Source organism: Megascapheus bottae, chromosome 11, assembly GCF_031878675.1.
Source record: "Megascapheus bottae isolate mThoBot1 chromosome 11, mThoBot2.hap1, whole genome shotgun sequence".
Classification (NCBI taxonomy): domain Eukaryota; kingdom Metazoa; phylum Chordata; class Mammalia; order Rodentia; family Geomyidae; genus Megascapheus; species Megascapheus bottae.
Window position 1 is genome coordinate 17,738,429 of NC_143519.1, and position 16,217 is coordinate 17,754,645.

The window sequence follows — 16,217 nt, forward strand, 5'->3', positions numbered from 1 at the left end:
CCGAAAATATTCTTACTTTTGACCAGTTTAATCAGCATGACTACCCTGTAGTTTCATGCCCAGCCATGTTTTTCACCTTTATTCAAATTATTCCAATCTTCTATTTTATCTTCAGTCATCAGTGCCTAACTCTTATTTAAAATTTCAGAGCCAGTAATGCTTCGGTACAGTTAGGGTTTGTTATCATTTATTCATTACTTAAATGTAATGCAAATTTATTTTTATAAATAGATTCTTATTATTTTTTCCATGTGGCTTTCTGACATATGCAATTTGAAATAGTGTCACAATTTATCATGACAGTGAATTGCTGAGACCATAAAAAACAGTTGAGATGGTTTTCCTTTGATAAAATTAAAGCCTATGAAATAAAATCACACCATAATCTAGTAATCCTTACACATAAATTTACTTATATGAAATATACCACTCTGCAAATATAACAACAATTACTGTTATGAATTTATGGCATCTGTGGTTTTTAAAATGATACGGTAAATCACCAATTAAATATGACAGAAAGTACAGGAATGGGCATAAACTCTTGCATCAGCTTCTGTCCTTAGCAATGGAACTTTTAACAAAAAAAACTTATCACTTTTAACAGTGCACAACTGACATATGTAAGAGTATATAATGTGTCTTGTAATGGGAAAGAGTATATAATGTGTATTGTAATGCAGAACAAAGAAGATTTCTGATAGCCTCATTTATTTAGTCAAGGAATATTTAGAAGTGAACTTTACTATGATACTGTTGCCAAAACATCTGCATCTTTAAATGAGGCTATGAAGAGACCTTTGGAGAATTAAATTATAGATTATTCTTTGAAGCAAAGAAGTAAGGAATAAACCACATCCAATTCGTATTTTAATTTGACAGGAAAACAGAGCTGAACTATTACAAAGCCAAATCAGTAAGTTTCAAATCATTTGCTTTAGTGATTTATGTATCTGCTTTTCAATAAGATGTGGAAGAACCATATTTTATGTTCTTTGAAAATAAATATTTTCATTACAGATTAATGTTATATTATTTTTCTGCTCTGTGTCCCTTACAAAGTGGTATTTTAAACAAGGGGTATTTATCTTAGAATACATAAAAATAGCACATTTTAACTTGGTATTTAACTTCAGTTTTCTCATTTTACTATTTTTAAATCATTTTATGGAAATTACTTTTCAAAATGCCTAATGTAATTGCCTTCCATCATTCTAAAAAAAAAGATTATGCACAGGTCATAGATGTTGAAATGATGTATTGGCTTTGAAACAAAACTTCCTCTACCACTGTCCCAGGGCTGACCCAGCAAAGGTCTCCAAACTGGGCAACATATAATAACAGAAAGTCATTCACTGATTTCAGTAAGACATCCTCCTTATAAGTCCTCCATAAAGGAACATCCCATGCCTTGGAGCTGTCATCCAGTGATAAATATCTGTTTTTTTTTTTTTTTTTTTTTTTTTTTTTTCTGCCAGTCCTGGTGCTTCAGTCTGATCATGGTCTGGGCACTGTCCTTGAGCTATCTCAAGGCTAGCAGTTAACCACTTGAGCCACAGTATCTCTTCTAGCATTTTCTGTATATGCAGTCAGTACCCAGGAATTGAACCCAGGGTCTTGTGCATGCTAGGTAAGCATTCTACCATTACGCCATACCTCTGGGCCTGACCTCTCTTACAACTATGTATCCTAACGCCCAAATGTGCCCAAAATAATATGATCACATGCCCTAACATTATTTTGTTTGTTGTTATGATTAATCCTTTTCAATTAAAATATAAGACAATACTCATATTGTTTTATATAGCACAGAACAATTCTCATATATATTCCATCAAGACTTTTCCATGAAAGTTTTTAATACATTGGATCTTGACTTTATACAATGACATTGACAGGGATAATTTATTGTATTAACAGCGCTTCTTATTTTTACTTTGAAAGTTTTCCTTACTTACTTTTTTCTCTTATCTAAATAGTATTTTCAGTATACAAACACACAATTTTCCATGCCATGTATCATTTACAGTCTAGAGAATTTTGGAAATATTTCTCAGATTATTCATTAAGAATGTAGAACAGGTAAAATGGTAGAGGTAGAAAATACTACATCTACAACCAAAATATAATGCACAACTATTTTTTAAAATTTATCATACTGAAATTATACTTTCTTTGGTACATAAAATGACAGATGACACTTTTTAAAAATAAAAAGTACTAAAATGCAAATTATTAAACATTTTCCAACAGTAAGTTAAAAACTGGAATTGGGATAAATGTCTATAATGTATATTAAGTAGTAAGAGAAAGGAAGTTAATATTATGGTCTTACATTGTTAAAAGCATAGCAGACCAGATGGTATGTATCATAGATTTTACATGGACCTGCCTGTAAAAAACTTTCTTGTGTTTGAGCCATTAATATCTGAAAAAATATAAAATGTAACTGATATATTCAATATTTGTATCAGGGTTAAGTGGTTTTGATGGTAGAATGAATAGCAAGAATCTGTTTAGTAATTGTAACGCTGTCAGTCATGAATGCTAGTCCTGATTAAGACGAAAAACACAAGAGTAATCACTTATGATCCACCTCAGTTCTGATTATTTAGTAATCCCTAACTACCAGAAACTAACATGCAACAACTGCTGAGAATCTTTATTTCACATTTGATGACAGACACACCAAAAAGTCTTTTCTTGACACAGAGACATAGACTAATTGGTCATGAGTTAACACTATAGCAATTCGTCTTACAGATAAGAAATTTAGAATACTACATATTTATAAGCAATTAAATCCAATGTCAATGGAATCATCTCTTCATTTGACTTCTTCCCAGAGGCATTCTGAGCACTTATAAGCAATAGATAGTTAACTTTTTAAAGTTTATAATGCTAAAGGCGGGCCGGGAGTTTGGCCTAGTGGCTTGCCTAGCATGCAAGAAGACCTGACTTCGATTCCTCGATTCCACATACATAGGAAAAGTCCGGAAGTGGTGCTGAGGCTCAAATGGTAGAGTGCTAGCCTTGAGAAAGTCCAGGACAGTGCTGATCCCAAGCCCAGGACTGGCAAAAAAAAAAAAAAAAAAAGTCTATAATGCTAAAGGCATCACTGCAGAAATACTCCTTCAAAACTGTAAGAAAGAGTCAAATATTGAAAACTGATATATATATAATTATTCAGAGACCTTAACAAATAGCGTCTTCTGTCTTACTTGTATTGACACTGCAAATAATTGCTTAATGCAGAATGAAAGGACACTTAGAAACGTGATTTTCTTTATGTGACAGTGCAAACCTAAGATGATAATGATTCTATAACCACTTATTTCTGTCCCCCAAAGATATAGGTTACTTAGTTTATATTGTTTTCCAAAGCTTTCTTCCAATAAAGCTTGTTATTGAAAATGTGTGTGCTTCATATGATTGAATAGGAGATACAGCCCTTCTCATTGATTATGTACAAATATATACTTACTTATATATTAAATTTAAAATATTCACATTTAAATATATATCACACATTTAATTATCATTTTACTGTAAGATGACACTGGAAAGTAAAAGAAAGGGAAAGAATATGTCTTATTCCTTTTTAATTTGAGTGTTCAATTCAGTGCTTAAGTGAAAGAAAAAATGCAGAGGCTGGAAGTCTTCCCCATTAGTTGGTATTTCCGCAGTCATGAAAAACTGCCCCTAGTTCTTCATCCTGCAAAGATACTCCAACCATGATATAGGAAATCCCCTCATTTGTAAGATATGAAATATAAATCTTGAACTCCCTTCCAATTGCCATATTTTTAGTCAAAAGATTTTTGTTCTTTGCGCCGTACAATTGCGTTATTCATTCTGAACTCATTACACAAAGTGTACGGAATTTTTTTCTTCTCCATTAAGGAAACTAAATAGCAGCTTTGCTTTTCTTGTTTTTCATGATTTTGATCCACTTAATTTTGAGTGCCTGTGTTTTCTCACCATGAGAATGAAGCGATGGAATGGTAAAGGCAGAATAATACAAAAAGGAAGTGTTCTCTTAGGTTGTCAATGTGATTTACTACTAGGCACATTAATTTGAGTCACTGGTAAGATTTTTTGTCGGCCAGAACACTCCACTCCAAAATCACCCAGTCACTATTTCCTTCTATGCACTGTTCTGAAAATCATTAAGTTGAAACAATACTCATCATGAAGCAGGGCATTAAATATACCTAGAATGATAAAATTTTTGCTTCAATGTTTATTTTGGAAAGCATATATCAGAAAAGGTTGTCCCTAATATTTCTGGCAATTATATTTCAGCATGGCTGTTTCCTGATAGATTTGTCCAATTATATCACTAGATAACTGATTAAAACTATTGCTTTCTTGAAATTGGATCATTTAATTTTATATTTTCACTAATATTAATTTTTGTAAGCTTCACATTATTATTTTTTATTTCCCCCATGTTTCAGGGTTCTTCGAGTTCCTATTTATCTTCTCTTTTTCTGAATCATACATTATTGATTGAGATTAAGACGTTCCTAAATTCAAGTACAAAGGAAAATATTCCTTCAAAGAATATTTGAGATGTGGTAAACGCAGTATTAATGGGAAATTATATAATTATGAATTCCAACATCAAGAAATAGAGGCCATATGCTGCTGGCCACAGATGTAATCCTATTAATTCAGGTGGCTAGAATCTGAAGGTCGCAGTTCAAAGCCAGCCTGGACTGGAAAATCCTTGAGACTGTTCAATTAACTACCAGAGGTGTGAAAATGAGCAACCAGATAGGTAGCTGTGGCTCCAGGGATAGAGCACTAGCCTTGGGGCAGGGCCAGGCCCTGAGTTCAAGTCCTATGACAAAATAAAACAAAACAAACAAACAACAATGGGTACAGAGAAAATAAATCAGAGAGATCACAAATGTAAAAACCTAATGATCGACCTCAAAGACTGAGAAAAAGCCAACCCCCAAGTTAATTGCTAGAGTTAACTAAAGATCACAGTAGAAATTAATAGGATTTATATGAAAACTGAAACAAAAATCTGAAACCAAAAGTCCTTTAAATGAAGCATTGTTGATAAAACCATTAGCCAAAACAAGAAAAGAAAAAGGCAAAATTAATATAATGAAGATGACAAAGGTAATATGAGAACAAGAACCAATGAAATACAGAAGATCAGAAGGAAATTTTGAGAGAAAATACATTCAAATAAAATGGAAAATCAAGATGATATGAGTAAATTTCTAGATTGTATGACCTCTCTAAATTGTACAAGGCATTATCAGCTATTTAAACAAATCTATGTGCTTGGAATGTGGCTTAGTGTTAGAGCGCTTGCCTAGCATGCATGAAGCCCTGGGTTCAATTCCTCAGTAATATATACACAGAAAAAGTTGAAGGTAGTTGTGTGGCTCAAGTTGTACAACACTAGCCTTGAGCATATAAAGCTCAAGGATTGTTCCCAGGCCCTGAGTTCAAGCCCCAGGACTGGCAAAAACATAGCAGAACAAAACAAATATGAGATTAGAGCAGTAAATAAAGGTCTTCCCACAAATATGATCCCATAATATGATAGATTTACTGATAAATTCTGTCAGATCTTTAAAGATAAACTAACATTCAATCTTCTCAAAATAATTCATAAAACAGAAAAAAATCTTTACTACATTCAATGAAGCTAGTATTAGCCTGAAATATAAGCAGTTAATAGCACAACTAATCAAAGAAAAGTATTATTGATTTTCTTTTTCTCTTACTAGAACTGTTCTTATAATTACAACTTTTTCATCCTTTCAAACCTATGTGGTGTAACTTCTGACTCCTTGATATTTCCTCAGAGATTAAAAACACATGTTTTTCTTCAATTTCCTGTCTTACATCCTTAGTGTGTTCTTGAACTAGTCAGATGCTATTTTACCAAGTCCAAGTAGAGTTTACTCAATATAGGATGGGGTATTTTAAAATAAGTACAATATGACCCTATAAAACTCACCGAGTGGACTAAGGAACTTAAATAAATTTCTAAGTTTTTGCAACTGCCTCTTCTAAGTGTTTTATCTGACTCTCTCTCTCTCTGTGTGTGTGTGTGTGTGTGTGTGTGTGTGTGTGTTAATTCTCTCTATTCACAGGAGATCTACACCACATAGCTGACACCTTCCAATTGTCATCCCTGTCTTCTCCCATGCTCTCCCAAGTTAACAAACCAGAAATTTTGTTTATGCTAATTAATTCAATGACTGGAATGAGGTCATATCAATCCACTCTTTGAAAAAGCTATAAGCCTGTGTATTTTCAGGTGTGAAAAATTATTGATTACATAACTTACTGTTTCAATTTCAGCTCTGGGTCCTAAGCTGAAATGTAATGTTTTAAGATGATATATCATTACATCTGTAAGACATAATACAATCTTCACAGAGCTGTAGAGGAATAAATTGAATAGCCCATGTATATCAACTGTATTAGTCTATTATTTATTGTTATAATAAAACACACAAGGCGAGGCAATTTGTATAAAAATAAAGCTCATTTAGCTAACAACCCTCCTGGAGGTCTGGGAGCAGGTCACCAATCTCTGTTCATCTACAGAACTGTCTCATAGTGGATGAAGCAAAATTGGTTGAGAGACTGTATGGCAAGGCAGGAAATGAGTACTGTCAGAATTTTCTAAGGATAGACTCTATTTTTATCAAGCTATCTCATGCAAAGTAATGTGCAACCCCTAAGAACACCACTAAGGATAATGAACGCGTCACTTCTTAATGAAATCCACTGAGACCTCACCCCTCCAAGCACTGCTACATTGAAGGTATTCTGAGAGACCAGGCTTGGGCATACACAACCCAAAAGTAACCACTGTTACTGTAATGTCCAAATCATGGGGATATAATATATATATATATGAATTGTATGAATATATCATCATAAACTACAAATTTATAATAAATAGAATTATTTTAAAATTATTGTCAACGAGCAATTCCACTACTTGGCATTTACCCAACCATCCAGAATCTAGGGCATACTAAATCCACTAGCACAACGATGTTCATTGCAGCATTATTCATCATAGCAAAGATATGGAACCAACCTAGATGTCCCTCAGTTGATGAGTGGATCAACAATCTGTGGTATTTGTACACAATGGAATTCTATGCTGCTGTCAGAAAAAATGACATCGACCCATTTGTTAGGAAATGGAAAGACTTAGAAAAAATCATATTAAGTGAAGTAAGCCAGACTCAAAGGAACTTAGGCTCAATGATTTCCCTCATTTGTCATAATGAGTAGAAACCTTGGGCTCTACTAGCAGAAATCTGCAATAGAGCAAAACCTTGATACATAAGGCCATATAGTATGAAGCTAATTGAAAGGACTCCAGGATATTGAAACAAAAGCCATATAGCGAATGACTACTGTCCTTAATGTACTATGTTATCTCTCACCTCCTTTGCTGTCCCTTGGGTATCTCATATTGTTACAGTATCTCACTTTGTTATCTGATATATTGAATTTATTTGTATTTGGTTATTTGAAATTTGATAGGGAAGGGGGGAAAACCAAAATGGGGGTGGGGGGTGCGGGGGAGGGTAATGGGTACCAAGACATGTGAAAGGGTATCAATGTATGTGAATTAATGCACCTTCTATCTGGCAAATATCATGTAACCCTTTTATTAATTACAATAAAAAATATTAAAAAATAAAATTATTGTCAATACTAAATTATTTTAAAACTAGAAGGAATGGATGATACTAGAAAGAAACAAGTCCAGAAATTACAGATAAGAGATTTACAAATTTAGTTGTATCTGAAGTCATCTGAAAGCTTCTGACAGTTGCTTAATCATGAAGAAAGAAGGGTGTCATCTTAGTTGTAGTCCTAAAAATGTTACAATGACTTTAATAATGACATTATTCAAATGTAATTTTCATATACACAGTTTTAAACAACTGCATTTTAAAGTGTATACTTGGAATTTGTATTTTTTGTGATCTTATCATCGACTCTCTTAAAAACTTCCACTTTATGTAGCTAGCCAAAGTAACATTTGATAATAACCAATAATCTTCCTTTTGATGGACTCTTCTGTAAGTAAACATCAAAACCTTAAAAAAAGAAAGACTTTTCAGCAAAGTATATTTCCTGCACAATTTTGTTGCTCTTTGAATATGCTGTACAGTTAACTAGAACAGAGCAGCAAATGCATTCTTACATGAGCTGACTTGTAGTGTTACAGAAATTGCTTAGACTTCCATTAGCAGGGACACTCAGGAGCAAAAAGCTTCATGTTCAGGATTCTAACTTATTAGTCTCTGTCTTCTTCTACCCATCCTTCCATCCCTTCCTCCTTCTCCTTTCACTGTCTCTACTCTTGAATCTGTTACAATGCAAGGATAAAAATTACAAAAGCCAAGAGATTTCAAGAAAGTTTCAGCAAATAAAGACTTAACAGGCAGAGGCTGTAACTGTAATAGAAGACATTATAGTGAGAGAACCGGAAGGTTAATGGAAGTACCCAAGAAGCTTAAGTACAATTACTATATAATTCTCTCAGAAAAAAATGTGAGGTCTTTCAATACCTCCTTTTAGGTATGGCTGTCAAAGAGCAACAATAAGAAACATTAATAAAATCAGTGACACCAGATTTTGAAATTGGTTTCTAAGATATCTGGATTGTTTCATGAAACTCTCTCTATATAATATTCATCTAAAATATTTGACAACTGTGAAGTCTAATATGGAATCCCAATATCTATGGAAATATTAAGTGAACAGCTATTTGGCATCCATATAGACAGAGTCTGTTTGGCTCACTTATGAATTATTTTCAAAGAAACAATCCGTCAAATGATGACAAATTGCTGATATAAATATTTTCATATACTATAAAAATGGATGAGTAATAACATTCACAATGAAATAGTATACTTAAATAAAATATAAACACATACATCCATCAGTATCTATAATTAGGAAAAATAAAAACAAAACTGAACTAAAAATATCCACAAATTATTAAAATGTCACTGATTTCTATTAGATTTTTTCATATATTTCCTCATCTTTGTACTCAACCTATGTTTTCTACTTAGTTCAATTTTTGAATGCAGTTTCAAGGACATATAAATCTGACATTTTTAAAAGACAATTTAAAAATTATAAAAACAACTTATGTACTTTCGTGTGTTCAGTTTCACAACATTGATATTGTTCAGGAGCTTGTAGGCTTTTAGTACAGAAATGCGTTTTTCCTGAAAAGGAATTCCTAAAAATCCTGCTTTAAAATGTGTATTGATAAACTTTATATATTTCCACTGAAATAGTACGTAAAATTATCGAATCTTATACTTTTAAATAAAATATGAGGACCAAGAATTTGGCCTAGTGGTTGAGTGTTTGCCTAGCATGCACAAAGACCTGGGTTCGATTCCTTAGTACCACATACATTGAAAAAAGCAGAAGTAGTATTGAGGCTCAAGTGGTAGATCTCTAGCCTTGAGGAAAGTCCAAGGACAGAACTCAGGCCCTGAGCTAAAGCCCAGGACTGGCAATAAATAAATAAATAAATAAATAAATAAATAAATAAATAAATAAATATGATACACTAAATAATTCTGGAAAATAGTTTGCTAATTTATGCTGAAATATTCAGTGGCAGCATGATAATTTTAGTACTCACTGACCTGAATTCTCTACCAATCAGAAAAACATATGAAATATGCCAAGAGACAGAAACTTTCTCCTTATCGTTCAGTTTACTTCTTGATATCGAGTTTAATTTTTGTCAGAAATGAACTAATTTATAGAATAGAAAACTTTTATGAAATAGACAATTCTACTATTCTCTCTAAAAGGTCTATATTTTTAATTATATAAATTTAATAATATATATTTTCTATATCAAGTAAAATCCTCATAGACAATTCTACAAATATAGTTGTTGGCTATGGCAAAATGTCATTTTCATCTTAATAGTTTTCTGTAATACCAGAGGAACAAAACTGGACAGACTAAAACACAGGTTATCCTAAAGGAAGGAGATTAAATTGGTGCTTATAATTATACTACATCCAAAAACTGAACAATTAAATCATTAGACCCTTTAAAGAGGTAGATAATGAACATAACAATAAGAGAAGATAAACTTGATCTAAATATATTTTGTGAACAACAAGGGACACTTTTCCACAATTAACATATGCTAAAATAATGAAAAAATGAGGGAAAATAAACAAAGTTTTATGTAAACTGTCTAGCAACATACAGAGCTCATAGTAAAATTGAACTTCTAAGGAATAATTTATGTTTGATGCTTTAGTAAAATACAATCTAATATTTTATTTTTATTATGTCATAACTGACATTTAAATTTTTAAATCTGAAATATTTTATTATATTATATCTGGTATATTTTTTTTTTGCCAGTCCCGGGCTTGAGCTCAGGGCTTGAGCACTGTCCTTGGACTTTCTCAAGGCTATCACTTCTGGCTTTTTGCTATGTATGTGGGGTACCAAGGACTCGAACCCTGGTCCTCATGCATGCTAGGCAAGCACTCTACCACTAGGCCAAACTCCTGGCCCCGATATCTGATGTTTTTAAATACTGGAAGTAAGAACATTATGTAACAGTATTGAATAATAGTTAAAACTCTAAGATATGAAAATCAGGTATGCAATTTCTTCTTCAATCTACATGTCTCTGATAATTGCAGACTTTGTTTTCCTTTCTTCAAGTGCCAAAGTTCTATTCCTTATTATCATCCCCTAGATTGAAAGAATTCCAGTCATGGTAGGTAATGTAGGTTATACATGATATCCTGTTCTTTTTGTCTACATCCCAAAGTGGTCTTACTCTTCTTCTATGTTCAGACACCAAATAGATGTTGGTGGCTGCTATTTTCCTGTTTAGTTCATAAAGCTCACACAACTTGTGTCATCTGTGTTTGTTTGTTCTGTACTCATGACCATCCATCTAAATTCTGAAGCACAGTTTATGTAGCATTTTAAAAACTAATTAATTTGGTGTCAACAGAATTATGGCAGGGTGACAGAAACTGATTAACAATACGGAATAATGCCTGTTAATCCTGTCATCTGTCTCTCTAGATTTCCCCATGTTAAAACTATTTTACTTGCTCTCATTATTATCCTTTATTTTTTTCTAAAATAAGACTCCAAAGCAATAAGCATAAGAAATATAGGGAATTTCCAACTCAATCCCAAATCAAAATATATCCTCTCGTTTTATTACATACAATTTTAGGTTTTTATAAGTTCTTTCTTTTTTCAAGTAAGAAACTAAAGCTTGTATTCTTCCAGATCAACTCAATGACTTGAATTTTAGCTCAAACAAATTTCAATTCCCACAAGGAAAAGATCCAATATACTTCTCTTGTTTGTCCTTCTTTTACCATCAGAAATATTATAATATTTCCTCAAATATCAATTTGTCTTCATCTCTCAAACTCCATGAAAAAATTGTTAGAAGCTTCAAAAAATCAAAACTCAGCTATTCTTAGATCTACTAGATCTACACATTAATATTTCTGTAATATCAGACGTAAATTTCATGCAGTACATTTATTTTATCTTTCTGGGTTTTTTTTTTCTGTAAGTTTCCTTGTATTTAATCATGCCCTACTCTTAAGGCTAACTCTATACCAGTAAAAGGCTGAGTCTCTAAACTTTCTGTTGGGAATTAGCATGGTCCTTCTGGTGTTCTAACAAGGCACTCATCAAATAAACCTAAATACAAGGGATCAACAGGAGGAAAGAATATTAATTATGATAATTAATAAAATTACAGCAATTGCAATTACAATAATTGGTTATCTATTAAATGTAACTATAACCCCTCTACACATCACCCTGTCAATAAAATTTTTAAAAAGAATCAAAGTACCCAAGAAATTATTTGCTTAAACAGATAATACATATTTTCAATTTAAAAAAAAACTTACAAAAGCGGGGGGAGGGTGGGAGAGAAATGGGGACCAAGTCATGAGAAAGGGTATCAATGTTTGTGAAGTTATGCACCTTCTATCTGGTGAATATAATGTAATCCTTCTATTGATCACAATAAAAATATTAAAAAAACTTACAAAATAATTTGACATGATATAATGTGCAATGTGTGTTAAGAAGTGGTGGATGCACAATGTTTGCCTGTTCTGTACAAATTAATAATGCTAAAGTATAAGAAAATTACTGAGTAATATGATCACTTAGGCAAACTTATTTTTTATGCATAGTCTTAAATAATACCTACCCTAGGTTGCAGGAAGAAAGGTAGAATACATATAAAATACTAAAACTGCTCAAATTTGTCATAGTCAGTAGAAACCTTGGACTCTTCTAGCAGAGATTTGCAATAGAGCAAAACCTAGAAGCATAAGGCCGTACAGTATGACGCTAAATGAAAGGACCTCTACAATATAGAAACAAAAGCCATATAATGAATGACTGTTATACTTAATGTACTATGTTATCTCTCATTTCTTTTGCTGTCCCTTGGTTATCTCATATTTTTATAGTATTTCACTTTGTTATCTGATATATTGGATATATGCGTATTTGGTTATTTGAAATTGGATAGGAAAGGGAGGAAAACAGATGAGGGTGGGGGGGGGAGGGAAATAGGGATCAAGACATGAGAAAGGGTATCAATGTATATGAAGTAATGCACCTTCCATCTGGTGAATGTAATGTAACCCTTCTATTAATTACAAAAAATAATTGAAAAAAAATAAAAATAAAATTTTAGGACTGAAAAAAATAAGTTCAGCAGGAAAGGGAGGAAATGGATCCATAGAAAGTTGGCTTTAATAGTACGTGATATATAATATGAAGCCTATTCGAATCAACTGTGTTGTGAATCTATAAACGTGAAACTAATTTAATATAGAATTTAGCCTTGGAATTACATTGAGCTTAAGCATCATCTCAGTATAATTGTACTATCATTGACTATACAAAATTGGGCAAATTGGTGAATATAAATTGACAGGTGGTCAATTAATATCAGATAAATTAACATATTATCTTTTCAGAAATATAAATTATTTTAATGTTTATACCTCTTCATCTCCTCTTTGTATATGTATATATATGTATATATGTATATACACATAAACTTTTATGCATATGTTTATATATAATATATATTTTATTATGATATATGTATATAGTTATTATTGTATGTATACTACATATGCATGTGTATATATGTATATATACATATATAAATAGATAGATAGATATATTTTCCTTCTGTGTTTTACTTTACTAAGTTTAGTAGAACACTGAAGATATATCCTCTTGGAAAAATGCCAAATTCCATTACTGTTAAGTATAGTAAGCATTTTTTGCATTAGATTCTTAGAAATAAGTTATCCTATACTTCTGAAATGTTTTAAATTGTGATCAACATTTTTTTTAATTCCCATATCATCTCCATTTCAAATCTCTTTATTTATCCATTGCATCCTCTGTCTTTCTAAATTTATTATATAAGCAGATCATGCAGTATTATAATGAATACTCTGAGATAAGGTAAAAATACTTGTCATGAGAAATGTTCTTTCACTTTCTTTTCATGAATAACAGAAGAAAATTTTTCCATATTAATTTGCTATTTTTTCACAGTGTTTGAATGAAGCCCAAACATAAGGGCTATTTCTCGAAAATATACAAACCAAGCTGCATCCCATAAATATTTAAGTAACCATTCATGAAAAATAAGTGGAAATAAAGTGACTCATGCAACAGTTCAAAGACAATCGGCTTTTTTTTCATATATTTTATTGTAATTAAAAGAAGGGTTATATTATATTTGCCAGAGAGGAGGTGCATTAATTCACATAAATTGATACCCCTTCTCATGTCTTGGTCCCCATTTCCCTGAATTATTATTTTTTATTTAATATTTTTATTGTGATTACTACAAGGGTTACATGATATTTGCCAGATAGAAGGTGCATTAATTCACATACATTGATACCCTTTCTCATGTCTTGGTTCCCATTACCCTCCCCTTCACCCCCCCATCTTGGTTTTCCTCCTTTCTCTATCCAATTTCAAATAGCCAAATACAAATATATCCAATATATCAGATAACAAAGTGAAATACTGTAACAATATGGTATAACCAAGGGACAGCAAAAGAGATGAGAGATAACATAGTACATTAAGGACAACAATCATTCATTATATGGCTTTTATTTCAGTATCCTGGAGGTCCTTTCAATTAGCTTCATACTATATGGCCTTATGTATCAAGGTTTTGCTCTATTGTAAATCTCTAGTTGGAGAGCCCAAGGTTTCTACTGATTATGACAAATGAGGGAAACCATTGAGCCTAAGTTCCTTTGAGTCTGGCTTACTTCACTTAATATGATTTTTTTCTGTCTTTCCATTTCCTAACAAATGGGGCGATGTCGTTTTTTCTGACAGCAGCATAGAATTCCATTGTGTACAAATACCATAACTTGTTGATCCACTCATCAACTGAGGGACATCTAGGTTGGTTCCATATTTTTGCTATGAAGAATAATGCTGCAATGAATATTGTTGTGGTAGTGGATTTAGTATGCTCTTGTTTCTGGATGGTTGGGTAAATGCCAAGTAGTGGAATTGGTGGGTCATAGGGGAGCTCTATGTTTAGCCTTCTGAGGCACTGCCATACTGCTTTCCATAGTGGATGAACAAGATTGCACTCCCACCAACAGTGTAGTAGTGATCCCTCCTGGCCACATCCCCTCCAGCGAGCTATAATTACCAAAACAGCTTGGTACTGGCACAAGAACAGGCCTGAAGACCAATGGAATAGAACTGAGGACCCAGATATTAAACCACAAACCTATGGCCACCTAATCTTTGACAAGGGAGCCAAAAAAATAGAATGGAAGAAAGATAGCCTCTTCAACAAGTGGTGCTGGCAGAACTGGTTAAGCACATGCAGAAAACTAAAGTTGGATCCTTCTTTGTCACCCTGCACTAGAATTAACTCCAAATGGATCAAAGACCTGGAGGTAAAAGCTGACACACTGAAAACTTTACAAGAAGGAATAGGAGATACACTAGACCTCCTTGGCACAGGTCGAAACTTTCTTAATAAGGACTAAGAATCACAACAAATCAGAGAAAGGCTGGATAAGTGGGACTGCATTAAACTGCAGAGTTTTTGTATGGCAAAGGACATAGCTAGTAAATGAATTAGGAAGCCTACAGAGTGGGAGAAGATATTCACAAACCATACAGCAGACAAAGGCCTAATATCTGAAATATATCAACAACTCAAAAAATTGAATCACTCCAAAACTAATCTCCAAAGTAACAACCATCCCATTAAAAAATGGGCCAAAGACTTAAAGAGAGTCTTCTCTGAAGAAGAAACAAAAATGGCAAATAGACACATGAAGAAATGCTCAACATCTCTGGTCATAAAAGAAATGCAAATCAAAACAACGCTAAGATTCCACCTCCCTCCGTTAGAATGGCCAGGATCAGGAAAAATAATAACAACAGACAATCGGCTTTGAAATCAATCTGGCATTCCCAGAGACTGTTAGCATCTCACAGTCAGATATGTTATTTCCCATCATGGTTCTTGGGATGATAATACTTGCCAGTTCTCAAAGTTCCTTCCTCAGTGTCTGGCATTTCTAAGCTAATATTACTACAGATTGAGAAGACTAAACTCATTAATATAACTGCAACACAAGTGACATATTCAAAACACCTAGTAAGCCATAATCAGAAAAATGTGACTGGAAAGCTGATTTCATTTGTCAAAGTTTATTAATAATGCTGATAGTTAGTCTCTGAGCTTACTTAGTCAAAAGCTTATATAAACAAATTTCAGAAGTCATATTTGGGGATATATGTATTATGGCAATATATTGCTCTCATTTGTTTTTCATACTAGTAAGTATATATACAATGCCCAGAAATTGTACATCTAAGGTGGGTTTCATGAAAATTTGTTGTCTTATTAGGAACTTTACAAGGATGTTACAATCTCTCTTCGAATTTTCTACTAAGTAAAATACTTTAAGCAAAATTATACTAAATAAAACATGATGTTCTGTCACTTTGCTTCCCATTTTCCAACAAAAACATTGCATAAATCATAGTGAAAATTTTGTTTTACATGCTTTTATATAACACAACACAGGATAAACCTTGCTGAACTATCTAATTAACATAATAGTATATAG